The sequence below is a fragment of the Ciconia boyciana genome, chromosome 8, assembly GCF_034638445.1.
Source record: "Ciconia boyciana chromosome 8, ASM3463844v1, whole genome shotgun sequence".
Classification (NCBI taxonomy): domain Eukaryota; kingdom Metazoa; phylum Chordata; class Aves; order Ciconiiformes; family Ciconiidae; genus Ciconia; species Ciconia boyciana.
The window spans coordinates 5585798-5600109 of record NC_132941.1 but is presented as its reverse complement, the minus strand read 5'-3'; positions in this window follow the sequence as shown (position 1 = coordinate 5600109).

Genomic DNA, 14312 nt, shown 5'->3' with positions numbered 1-14312 from the left:
TCAGCAGCACTACTGCACAATCCAAATATCAGTATTAGAAAGCTGCCATTGAAAAACAATGACAAAAAAAGGCCCAGATCTAAATTGTACATGAGACATAGGAAAAGAAGGTCTATGCAGAACATTAATTCATTTAAGAATGGCTTTATTTATTCCTTACTGATTATTATAAGTACTGTCATGTAGTTGTGTGGATAACAAATCAAATGATTGCAATAGTCAAAGTGCTGAGAGTGGATTTTGATTCACATTAAAGGAAGACTCAGACATATACAAATCTACTTTTGTCAGTATTATATAGTTTGCCCAGAACAAACATGACAGGTCTTGCCACCCCATCCGGCAATTCAATCCTGAGAGATATATGCACGGCAAACCGTCTCGCACAGAAAGCTTCTACCTTGGGCAGTCTGTACCACTGTTTAAAACCAGAAATTCTCAGGGTCACAGAAAGGTCTGAAAGGAAGAGTCACAAAACCTCGTCATCCTGTGTTTTGAATTGGACTTTAAATGCAGATTTGTTCTGCATACTTTTGATGAGTGAGTGAATTAAAAAGGAGATGGGGCTTGTAAAATGGTGCCTGGGTATATTAAGCAAGCTCTTCACCTCCAGAAGGCAAGGTTCAGATTGGAGTTTAGTGGCCTCAGGCTAGTCACTAGTGGGCAGTTGCCCACATTGCTAAGCATAACACAATTTAGCAGAAATCAGAACAATTGACAGTTTCTTCTCAAGAGATGTTGTAGACTCATTACTGGAATTGAAGGGGTGTTGGAGGTCAGAACTGAAGTGCATTGGCAGATCTGTGTGGAGGAAGTTTGCGCAGCTCTGTGTGGTAGGCCAGATGGTGCTATTAGTGTCTAACTTTCATGAGTACTAAAATTCACCAAATATCCCTCTTGCCCCAAAACAAACAAACATGCGCACTCACAGACGTGCACAAGTAGTCCCACACAGTTTAGAGCAGTCAGTGTCCCTGGCATCCTTACCAACTTTCCTACTCATTTAACACCACCACAGATTAGAGGACACAGTAACGCAACACTCCGGGCTATTTGCTGAATCTAGCTCATAATGATTGACACTCTTGCCTGCGTCCCGACTTTGAACTACATGTTGTATATTATTATTTTTTGTTATTGTCCTTTAAAATGCTTTGAGATATAACATATGGCAAGTGCCAATGCACCACGGTGCAATGTAATTTAGTCAAATATCAGAAGCATAGACAGCGCAAATGGAAAGCAGGCAAAATATCTGATCCAAGTGCCTACTGGTGTAATTGACTCAGTCGAGCCAGCCTGTGTCATTAGTCCTATAAACAGTTGCATTTACAACAATAAAACTGAAAAGCATGGAAATTAAAAGCTGTTAGAATTTCCTCTTGTGTGCATTTATCTGCACGAATGGTGTATACTCCCCGCACAATTTTGTAATCTGTTTGGTAAAGTGGCATTACAGTAACCTGTGTCAGCCCTGTACTGTATATCAAACAATATCACACTCCAAAGGAGGATTAATCAAAGTAACGGATGTGCTGGTTTAGTACACCATGTCTGCTGTCAATTACACACACAGTAAGCTCACAAATTTAAGCTGCTGAACAGAGTAAAATCAAGGGTCTCCTTTGCTTCCTATCTTTGAGTGCTAAAAAAGCCCCAGCCAACCAACCTGTAAATTTTGCAAAGGATTTCTGGGCAGGTGAAACGACTCCAGAACCAGGCGATGAGATAGCGACTGTTTGTGTTTGGCTGTGTCGGTGCTGAGTGCCAAAGGCAGTTGATGGACAAGTGTACCCCAACAACATTTCACTTATTAAAGAAGCCTTGTCAAACAAGCTGAAAGCCCTGCATATAAGTGACCTTTCTGTTCACCTCCCATTACAATGAAGATTTGAGCATTCCTTGCTTGCCTTCCAGTGTCAACATTAAAGAATCAGAGTGTCTTTCCATCTCTGCTGATGTGCCACTAGACCACTTAACAGAAAATTGAGAGAGTATATTACGGGGTGAAAGAGCAGAGTTCGGAGGTCACTATCATTCTCATTAAGAGATGTTTCTATGCAGTGCCCATAGGTGGATAAATCAATACTTTCTGTCTGAAAATGATCACGCTTGGTAAAGAGTGCTTTAATTGGGCTGTTACTGTTTATGGAGAGTGAGTATTTATGGGGCTTCATGACAATAAACAGCACAGCGGATGATGGCTTCCATGTTCCTTTGTGGGATGTGATATGACAAGTGGGATGACAGAAGATTTTGACATTTCAGACCTCCCTTGAGTGAGAGGCGTGCAAACTCTTAGCAATTGGCCAGGAACTCCCAAAGTCCCAAACTGGGATCCGTTGTTTGATGCATGCATTGTTTGACTAGAGAGGCCTTTATTTCAGGTATCTTTCTAAATGTTACACATTAAAGAAACTAAACGTTAATGGTCTGATAGTTTAAGACAAGCTTTTTTTCCCCCTCTTTTCTTTCTCCTCCACTTTGTAGTGACACAGGGCGGGTCTGTTCAATGTGCCGCCTTTTTACTGTCAGAATGGAGACAGAAAGAAGCAAAGGTTACAGGGAAGAGGGGAGACTAAGATCTCCAGTTCTCACAACGAAACAAGCAAACAAAAATAAGAGAACTGAAAACCAAAAGCTTTCCTGGCTGTGGAGGACGGGGACGCTAAACCCAAACAGAATCAGTCTTTGAACAAAATTCCTGAAATCCTGCACAGCGTTTAACAATGCTGCATCATTACCTGGTGCAACCCAAAGGAAAGTGCGTGCCCACGCACATGCGGAGCTGGGGGCACAGGGCAGACTGGGACCTCATTCCTTCAGCCAGAAAAGTGTTAAACTAATCTTCAATAAATCTCACCGATGCGGGTGTAGTGTACACATCCTGACAAGTTATTTATTTTGAACATGTTTTAGTCGAGATTCCTGGGTTTGATGGTCTCGCTACGTTGTATCTCTGCTTTCCCATTTTGAAATGTGTATGTTTTGCAACGTTTTCTAAGGAAGTCCAGGCATTGGAGGTAAGCTCTGTGTGGAGAAAATCTGAGAAAGTTTCAGGGAATCTAGACATGAATTAAACCAGCTGTCAGGATTTTAACTGAGACATGGAATAGTAATTGTAATGCATTAAAATTAGCATGGTGGTTTTCCAAAATCCTCCCATACTTTGGGAAGTATTCTGATGAAAGTGTGTTGTCCCCCATTATTGGCTCCAGTCTGGCAATGTATGAATGGGAATTAGACCCTGAGGATGTGACCACACGCTGGTCCGTGCTGTGACTGTGCCTTGGGTTAGCATAGACAAGTGAACCTTGAAGTAGCCTGTTTGGATACCTCTAGCAGGGTATCCTCAATAATCAGTATCTCAGGCTCAGCCTGCAAACTCTATCCAAGGGGCATGAAGATTTCCTGTGAGATTGAGATGATATCTGCCCCTAAAAGACTGCAAGTAAAGACAGGATGCAAGCTGAGTAATATGAAGACTCAAACATGGTCCCATTAATGTTGAGAACATACTGGGTCACTTGTGCCAGGCGGTTTACAGAGCTGAGGATCTGCAGTTTAAGATACACACAGATTGAAACACATTGTTTCAGATTGTTGTTTTGCTTTCCATGTGGTGCGGTGAACTTTTTATCAAGGTGATGTTTGGCCTTTTGGATTATAGCTGACGTACCAAACTGCTGTTAAAGGAAATTGCACTTAAACATAGGAAAATCTTATTTCCTGTGAGGCTGGGCAAACGCTGGAACATGTTGCCCAGAGAGGCTTTGGAGCCTTCATCCTTGGAGAGACTCAAAACCCAGCTGGACACAACCCTGAGCAACCTTCTCTGCTTGAGTTGAACTGGGCAGCACCAGAGGTGCCTTCCCCCAGCCTCAGTGGTTTTGGCATTCTGGGATTCCATTATATTACACAGTTTTGCAGGTGAATGGATAAATGAGCATATGAAAGGAAATCCAGAGACTGGTGATATCTGAAGCACTTCTGTGGTTCTTGTTGTCACTGAAAGCCTGACTTTTAATGGATTTTTCCTTACAAGTGCCCTCTGAGTTACAAGGAGTACCATTGTATCCGTTTTGCTAGTGGGAAATTAAGACACAGATTACCCTTCAGAGCCCCAGAAGCATTTAGGTGACCAACTCTTCCTGGTTTTAGGAGTTAAGCACTTCTATGTCTTCTTGTGTTTGTGTACTAATGACTTGCTTAAGGTTACATGGGGCATTTTGACTAGTGCTCTGTGGACCGCACCATCGTTTCTCAGGTCACTGATAAGCAGACTAAACAGAATTCCACTGCTCGGTCTTTTCTCAGCAAAGACTACCTCCAGGTTGTGTCACTACCTTTCTTCTGGCTGTGGGTCACGGGCCAGATGTTTAAAGGCATTGTCTGCATCATTGTCTCTTCAAGAGTCCAAGACTGGTGCACTTTAGAAGCTGCAGTAGAAGTTGACTACTAAACACATTCAGCCTCAGATGGTTTTCTTTAGCAAACAGAAATGCTAAATTTTCCAACTGCAAAGACTCATAGTTCTGTACTTTCAATGGAAGAGAGATACAGACTTTTGCTTAAAAAAAGCCTATTATGAATTTATTATATTTTCAGGGGTTGTGTGTATAGGTTTGCAAATTATGTATAAATGAAGGCAAGGTCTTTTTGAAAGCATGTGTTGTTAGGAGAAAAATAACAACAACAACAAAAACCCTAGGCTCCAGTTTTGATGGGAAAATATTACTTCTGGTTATTGTTTCATCAGTAATCCATAATACCTCCAAGGGAACTGCTACAGTCTGTCATCTCATGGACAGCTTAAAAAAATGGCATGCTATAGAACTGGTAGGCCCTAAGGGAACTTTTGAATAGCTGATACCCTATTTGTGCAATAGATATTTTCCTTGATAACTGGAAATTAAGCTTGCCTGGAAGAAATGTAAATATCATCTCTAATTTGCACTCTGAATTACCATTAAAAATTATGTGTGCACATAATCATATCAAACATTTCAGCGCTTAGAAACCATGATAACATTTGGCACTCTCAGCATCTTCAAAGCACTTTACAAATATTACCAATACATCCTTCCACCACCCCATATTGTTATCCCTACTTTACAGATGAGGCAAGGGGGTCAGTGAGGTTCCTTAGTGCCTTGGGATCGTGCCGACTATAAGTAACACTACTGGGGTAGGAACTCAAGAATTCGTCTGTGATTAAGCCACTATAGGTAGACTGCTATTGGTGCTAATTTACTTACAATTTGGCAAAAATAATACACGCGGTGACAGAAGTGCATACGATATCATTACATAGCTATTGTGCCTCCTAACGTAGTTAAGATGTAGCTGCAGGACAAAGATTTTGTTTACATCAAAAGAATGACTGCAAATAAATGAAGTTTTTCTACATAGGTGCCAGTAAATAGCTTGAATTAGAACCAGACAGATGCATGATTTAAATGTAAACAGGCTAAATCAAAGCAAACTCATTCAGATTAGATCTTGTTCCTAACATGTTCATAATTATTGCTACTGCAGTTGGAGGGGAAAAAACATGTAAAGGCTGCGTACTGTAGAGACTCAGCCTAAATTGACCTTGACCATAGTTAATGCCATGCAAAAGCAGTTTATACTGCAAAATCCCTTACTGCCTTGTTTTTTGGTTTTTACTGTGCGAATTCCCAGGTGCTAGACCGTGTTGTGATAAATATTTGATCACACGTTTGCAATCTGGAGGTTTTTTTATGATAGGCAATGTTCTTGCATTTTGGGTCTGATTCTGGCCTACGGAAGCCAGTAAGAAGTTTTATGATCTCATGGTGACAAACCAGATTTGGAAGAGAGTTTTCAGCAGAATTCCCTGTTGCCCGATCTCAGCGTGCAAGTCAGCACTACATGCTTTTGTAAGTCTTCTGTAAAAATTCATTCTCAAGAGAAGTTACTTCCCAGGTGGCTATGACATAGGCAAGCTACAAAGTTAGTTTTTGCACTATGTCCCATTTTCTTGAACTCTGCAGTAGAGCTGTGGAAACAATAGATTACACCCTTGAAATGGGCCAAAGGAAATAGACGCTCCATTTGTTAATATGTTGGTAGTCAACGCCAACAGCCTAGCCAGCAGCTGTCCTATCCGGTCTTCTGCTAAGCTGTTTTTAGTGGTGTTAATCATACATCTTTTGCTCAAACACTGTCCTTAACTAGGGCACAAGTTGAACCTGTCTTCAAACCAGACAGAAGGATCTTGGGTAAACTCTGTGATGTGGTGAAGGAACCCTGTCCTTCTTCATTTGTTGGATCCAGATGTGACCAGCTCACACTGTTCTGCTGCGGGAGAAACGGCGAGATGTAGGATTCCTTAAGGGTCCTGCCTTCCTTTGTGTCCTCGGTGATGTCTGAGCTGTGGCTCCGTAGTTTGTTTTTGCGTTACTATGAAATGCAAGTTTGTTTTTGCATTACTATGGAAGGGCCCCCGTGCTTCCTGCAGGTTGTCACTGCTGTTTTACAGCGATACCCAGCCTTTGATTGGAAATTCAGCCTCCTGCTACCTTTCAGCATTGTGTGATTGTTTGGGCTGCATTACAGGAGTGCGTTCCGAGCAAAGTTTGCACAGCTTGTGGTCAAACATATGGTAGAGATTCCATACAGATTCTAAATCTTGGGATCATAAACTGATATAAGGGAGCCACAATTCCCTCCCCTTCCTAAATCATAAGATAAAAGGCAGCTTCGGCTTGGTGGACAAGTATGAAAGTTATAGAAAAGACATTCCTGATGTGGGATGTTTGACATCCTAGCAGATGGAATTAGCAGCCTTAAGAGACCCTTACAGCAGCATACCTTTAAAAATGTGATAAGTAAGTAATAAAGCCATCCTAAAAGATCTTATGTTAGGAACTTAATGCAAGAGGCTAACACTCAACTGTAAACTGTTCAGATGCAGTTAGTGGGGATTGCTCTTTGATAGACTCTCAGGATTCATCCCAGCATATGCTTCTTCCTGAGTAGATGATAGCCATTAATGTATCTTCCGCAGTTCAAAATATATCGTAAGGTACTGTTGGAAATCCCAGATGTCCTCTCCAAATAACTGGACTTCCAAAGATTTGGCAGAAAAGCTACAGCTGCAGAGAACTGACGCTTAACGGTAACTGTCAAACTTTTAGTGATATTACAAAAAAAATTGCTTTGTTTGTTCTTTGAGCCTTTCATGTTCCATAATTTTTGAGGCCTCTATCGGATAAATATTTTTGAAAGATTGTCAGAGACATTATAACATAGCTTTAGAAGTTTTATTTTTTGATGGCAAAATTTGCAGTGATTTCAAAGTGGCTAGGATTTTGTTTCTGTTAAAAGGAAAAACAACGTTGATAATTAGGTACAGTGTAGAAACATTCTATTTACAGTAGGCAAACAGTACAGTGATGGAATTTGAAAGGAAAAAAATACCAGCCAACTTTGCAAGGATGTGAGCTTGGATTTGGTAGTTGCAATTCACTAATCACAAAATAATTCAGTAGTGCTGAACAAAAAAGGCATTTTTATCACCATCTCCTCTCAGTTCGCAAGCGGCATTGTCTATCCCACCGTTTCATGTCAGAGAAGAAGGAATTTTAGCAAATGTTTGATTTATTAGAAAGTGAATGATTCTTTGCAGCCATGTGGGGCTAGCCCATGTTTCAATAAGACAAATTGCATTGTAGCATTCCACTGGCAGCCAATGATAACTCATGATCCAGACAGAGTCGGTTATACCAGAATGGATGAAAAGCAGGAGCAAAAGGACACATAGCAAAAGAAAAGAAAATGCTTCAAGAGCTGTTATTTAAAAAGAAAAACCCAAAACACAACCCTAAACGTTGTTTTAGACACTATTTAAAAATATTTCAATTAAGATTCTGCACAGCGTTGCAAGCAGAGTATGGCAGAATAAAGAGGATTGTGTTATCTCTTTCCCAGTAGTAAATTATCATATTTATACTCAAAAACACGCCACTCAACTTCAGTCATTTGTGTAATTGGAAAAAGGTAAATGATGTAGTAAATGAGACCCTACTGTTGTTTTTTGTTAAAAAAAAAAAAAAAATAGTGGCAAACGGTACAGGTTTAAAATGAATTAATGTCAACTGTGAAAAGCAAAGCCTAAGACAAACAAAATCTGACTGTTCCTGACCTTTAGTTAATATTGATAGTTTATCACTAGAGAACTCATTGATTTATTTTTCAGTTCATATCTGATTATCACTTCAAAATAGCACTGAATATTTTAAAATAGCTCAGCCGTCCGTGTTTCGTTTTCCACTATTCCAGGTTACACATAAATGTTTCTTTATTTCCGAGTAACATAGTACTGCTTCTTAAATAGGTGACCCACCAGGAGCAAACCCCAAGGTGATGGGTTGTTTCCTGATCGCAGATATGCGTGTCATGAAGTGCTGCACTCTGCCCGTCGGCTTTGTTCTCGGGGATGCGCGGAGCAGGAAGGGTATTGAAATATACAGGAATCTTGTTCCCAGGGAGCTGACAGGCAGACCTGAGGGACAGTGCGAAGTGCATACCTGGTATGTCTAATTTTAGGCCTGGCAGCCCTGACAGTGTCCCTAGAAAAAAAAAATCTATACTAATTTCTCGGTGACATACAGAGCTGTAAACTGCAGCATTTTTCATTCCACTACCAAAGTGTTCTTGTGCATTTTTTTCAGTATTATTTAAAGGAACTGTCAAGCCTTCAGCATTTAACAAGTATTTTTAAACTGTGTTTTTCAGTGTAAACCTGCCATGCATTCAAGGTATTGTGGCATGAAAAAGCATAAACTAAAGTATCATATTAGAAAAGAAATCAACATTAGACATAAAACCAGCTTAATTTTATTGCTTAACACTGATATTGTTCCCCATGGGAGAAGTGTTCTGGGGGCCCTGTGTGTGCTGGTGTAAATCAGGAACCCCCTATGAATTTTGATGAGGCTCTGCAATTTTACATCAGCTCGGGGTTTTAGACCGCAGGTTCAGCGTGTACACTGTGTTGAAATAAAGGTGCAGTCATTTTAAATATAATTGAGTAGGCTCATAAGAGGTTCCACTTAGAAGGTAAATTATGGTAACAAGTCAAGAGTGCACTCTGTGTAGTTTTCATTTCAAGTGTATGGTCTTCTGTATTCACTTAACTAGACACACAAATCTAAGCAGACAGATGAGATAGAGGCAATCAAAGAGAAAAGCTTTATTTGGAGCTTATGGTAGTATTGAAGTTTTATTTTGTAGTGTTTCCCCATGAGGCAATTTCAGAAAAAGATGAAGTGATGGATCACAAACAATTTAATATCTGAATCACTGGCTGTTGATCAACTGAATTTTGGACTCCTCCCTGTACAATTCTGAAAATCTTTTCCCCAATTTGAATATTTAGCAAAAGGGCTGGGGAAGAAATCGCTCTGAAGATTTTCTGAGTGTGCTCTGCTGTTAATTGCCCCATCTCAGGTCAGGAGGAGCTGAATGGCGTTGTTGCCTTCCATGCATGTGCTCTGCGGATGAACACATAATGCCATATAATGCTTTTGCTCTTGTTCTTTCCAGAAGGCAGTTTCTGCTTCAGGGAATGATGAAGATCTAGAAGAACATTCTCATAATACAAGAGAAGCGGCAAAGGAAGCATTACAGGGCATCAGTGGAATGGCCTGGGTTAACAACGTGGTATCATTTAATGCTTATGTTGTCTTACACTTCTATAGCTTTCAAGTGCTACACAGTTTTGAGTCCAACAACAGCTACTTTTTTTAGTACCCACCATTGTGTCACTTAATGTTTGCATGCTTACCTAAGGTGACTTTGAGGCCAGTTGTATCAATGTGTGCATATAAAGGTAACTTTGATCACTTGAACACAAGTTACCTACATGTATAAGCATTCGAAGGGATAGGCCCTTAACCAAAATCAGTAGCCTCTGCCTCCTCTAGAAATGTGATCGCTAGACTTTTTCCTCCATCCAGTATTTTCATCTACTTTAACCCATGTAAAGTAGCTCTTCCTTGCAATGAATAAAAGCTATAAACAATTTCATTTTTACTTAAATTTCATTCTGCAGATTGGCTCACGTCCTGATAATTTGTTTCTTTTTTAAAACTCTGCTTAAATTGTTTTGTAGCTTCAGAAACTGAAACCATACAGCCATTGAATATAGCATATCTGACTGATGCATCACATAAACTTCTAGCACCAGTGTATATCATGGAAATGAACTGAACTGATAATGCTGTGTAGCGACACAAACATTGATCAGTTTGCAAATGTAGGCATAGTGGAAGAATCTGTTGCCCCATCACCTAATGGTTCGTTTCTGGCACTTGGTACAGAGATTACAAAGTGAGAGGGGAAAATGAGGGAGGATTTTTACTGAAGAAACAGACTTCTAAAGAAACAGTGTAATCAGTAGATTCCCCAAAAAAGTCCAGGGAGCATCATCCACTCTTGCTTCAGGTCCAGCTGACTGCCTTCTAAGGCGATATATCATCTTACTTTTGATCAAGGAACTAACTAGAAAAAAGGCAGGCAGCAGAACAAAGTTGGTTCAGGAAGCACTAGACTTTCTTTTATATATATTTTTATATATATATAAAAATATATAAATATATATAAATATATATATATTTATATATATTTCCCTCTCCTTCCCTTAGTCACCGGTCGACACCACCTTTCTTCTACCACCTAGGGAGAAGATGTGTCAAGGAAAGTACATGAAGAGTCAGTGCTGCAGGCCTGCTGTGTTGTACGTGATGATGCTTTCCAGTTGGCCTTGGGTGTTTCTTTTTACTCTGGAACATCTGAACTAATTTCTGGCTCCATGGGGTTGGAAGATGTTTTGCAAGGGGCAACTGGAAAGGTTCTTTTGCTCTGCCAATAAGGGTGTTGTTTGGTTTGCAGACATTTGTGAACAAAAACCAAACCAAATCACAACTATTCACTTAAATTTGTATCTGCTCGCATTTCCAAAGCTGGGGATTCTACAGCATTCAAAAATCTCCAGTACAAAAGACCAAGTGGAAAGGTTTGTGTAGCTTGAAGTCAGAGCTATTCAAAGCCAGAAAATCCATGTGAAAACATGTACGTTAGTTTACAGCTGTACAAAACTGTCCTTGCTTTGAATGCTCCGTAAACTGCTTTTTTTTTTTTTTTTGAGCTTTGAGCTCTGTTGAATTGGAAGCTTCTAACAAAGCAGGCGAGCCGGGTGCAATTTTTTTGGAAATTTTTCACATTGCTCTGTGTCTGATTCTACTTTTGCTTCATTTGAGTAAATAAAGAGGAGACTGATCAGCATCTAGGACTTCTCAAAGAAATTAGTGGGTAGTCAGCTAAGGTGTGATTTTACACAACGTAAAGACTGAATATTCTTGATTACAGCATGTATTCCAGGTGCTGTTGTGCTAGCTGAAGGGATTATCACCAATTTCATCTACAGTTGCTGGACACTGCCCTGTAGCAGAGCTGACTGCTCCTGAAAAGGCTAGGGAATACCCACACTACCATTCAGTGGGCAGTAAATCATCAGAGGGATTAATTCAGAGGAAAAACTGGTGAAAGTCGGATCAGAATGAGCAGCTATTACCTATATAAATAAACCTGTACCCCCTGCAGAAATATAACAGAGCTCAAAAAATCCATTCCCTCTACAGCTTCTGTACGGTAGTATTTCTCAGCATATGCATACCTTAGTTATTCACAGAGATCCTTATGTGAGTCCTTTGCTGTACTACAATCTACTTTCTTGGAAAATGTAGAACGAATACTCAGGCTGTGATCTCATTCCTACTAGTGCCGGTGACAGAAGTCCCAGGGGCTTCACTGCAAATTAGATCCCCTGGAAAGAGACTGAGAGTCAGAGCAGATCCAACCTCTCTGCCGTTTCTGGGAGCGAACTCGTATTCTTCTGTGCCCTCCCTGCCTTGCCTCTGACAACTTTTCCAGTAAGATCTTCCCTCCCGCGCGCGCTGTCTCTACTCTTTCCCTCCCACCCCATAAAAGAAGTTCAGGACAGGTATTGAATGGTCTGCTAGGCTGCTCCTAAAATACAGCCTCCGTGAGCTCTCTAGCAGTGGCTATTCCCATTCCCTGGGTGCTGTAGGTTATTTTCTGAAGTAGTATGTTTTGGTTTAATTCTGTTTTTCTCAGTCTCTGCTGTCATAACTCCATCCTGTCTTTTGACTCTTTTGATCAGTTATACATCAACTGTAACATAATTGTGATTTCATTTGGTATCGCTTACTTCGTACAAAAAGGAACTCACTCTTCAAAGAAAACTTTTATTTCATTGTCTGCTACATATGCAAGTATTCCCTAAGGAACAGGGTTATTTATTATTTCTCTCCCCCTCTTTGCTTTCCCCCATTCCTCTCCAAAAGACTAACAGACACTAATCTCCTTTCATCAGGTTCCCTTCTTCCTAATTTTTTCTTTTTGCACAAAATGCTCACCACTACCTTTAACACCTTATTGTGTCTGGAGTGATAATTACTTTCAGTTGCCGCAGCTGGTGCACGGAGAGGCATGCGGGCCCTGTAAATTGGGAATGGGCAACCTGGGTGGGATTGCAGGAAAATACAGAGATCTGCAAAATCAGAAACCACAATTAAAAGAGGGATAGTTTTGCTTTTCAATTTTTTTTTTTTTTTTTTGCATTGAACTCATCTTTGGGACATATTTAACCAAGTCGCCTCTGCAATAATTTGTGATTTCTGTGTTAGAGAAAGGGACCAGCTGATGCATGTGACAGTAAATAAGAAAAATATGAGTTAGTACCTGCCACACTTAGTTAAAGCTCAGATTTGGAAACAACGCACACAGACATAGCTGAGAGGAGCCTAGCAGGATAGGGGGAAACATGGGTCTGTCAACAGGTTTTAAGATCCTCTGGGGCATTATTACTGCTTATTTTAACATATACAGTATCTCTCTGAAGTCACAGTCTTGATTGAATCTTTTACATCTCTCTTGTTTTAAGTGTAGGATTGATACGAAAATTTGGGGTTATCATGCAAGTGAACATGAAGGCTGGGTTATAACCTTTCAAAAATAACAACATTTACCAACATAAATTTCCCCTTTCCTTCTGTAGTTCTTATGTAAGTAGTATTCAGAAATTATTAACAGTATTATTAGTGTATTTTTGTATGTATTCTGACTGTTGCAGTCCCTCACGGCATATTATGAGATGGTTTATACTCCTACTAACCATGAGGAAATTGGCATACACTGTTCACTACATAAAATTAGTTTTTTGTGAGACTAGTTTATACCTGATTTCTTAGATTTCCTAAAGTGAGGAGTACTAAATTATTTAATATACCATTTGAGATGCTTTTAATAAAATGTTTGCCATAATCAGCACTGCTTTGGGCATGCTGGCTTGAAACCCGGTGTTTTGTCTGCTGTCTCTTCTCCCATTCTGTACTGGAGGCTGTCAGAGGTTTCCCATGCCTACCTAAGGTTAGGAATAAGGTTCAGGTTTGGAAAAACGGGGACTGTAGTGCAGGAGTGGCTGCGGTCTTTTGCAATTTTCAGACAGGTGAACAAAAAGCGTGAATAATCTGTTAGTCTTTATTCAGTTCCCATGCTTAGTTAGGTTAGAGTTAGGGTTAGGGTCAGGAAAAGTGTTAAGTGTGACAAGCTGTGGTATGTTCCAGTTTCTGTGGGGGAAACCTTATGTAGTTGTCTGCTTTAAGCTGGAGTTAGGCTGTGAGTTAGAAAAAGCAGGGAGACAGCAGCCAAGATGAGTGTGGGACTTTGCAAGTTCCTGGAGATAAAACAAGAGCAAAGTATCACTAGCTTTGAAGCAATTATTCTTTTTGATTTGCAGGCAGTGCTGGGTTCCCAGGCCTATTTGAGTCAGGGTCTGGGTCTGGGTTAAGGTTATGGCTAGGATTAGGAAGAGTTAGGGCTTTTAACTTTGATGAACTGCAGTATTTTGCTATTTCCAGAAAAGTAAATTGAGGGAAAGTATCAGTATCTTCAAATTCATTATTTATTATTTGTGGGCACTAGGGTACTTTTGCATATTTTGACTAAGAGTTACTATTACAGTTGGGTTAAGTAAACAGGGGAAGGTACAGTCAGAATAACAGGGTACCCACATTCCAGAGGATAAACTGAATCAGTATCTTGAAATGAGTCATTCCTTATTTCCAGACATTATTAGTGCTGGAAGCTGAGAAATTAGTTGTTTTAAATATCTGGGCATGCAAAACTTCATAGGGGTATTGGGACAAGGCTGTAAGAGACAATGCTAATTGCAAGAATTGAGCTATGACTGGTCCAGATCA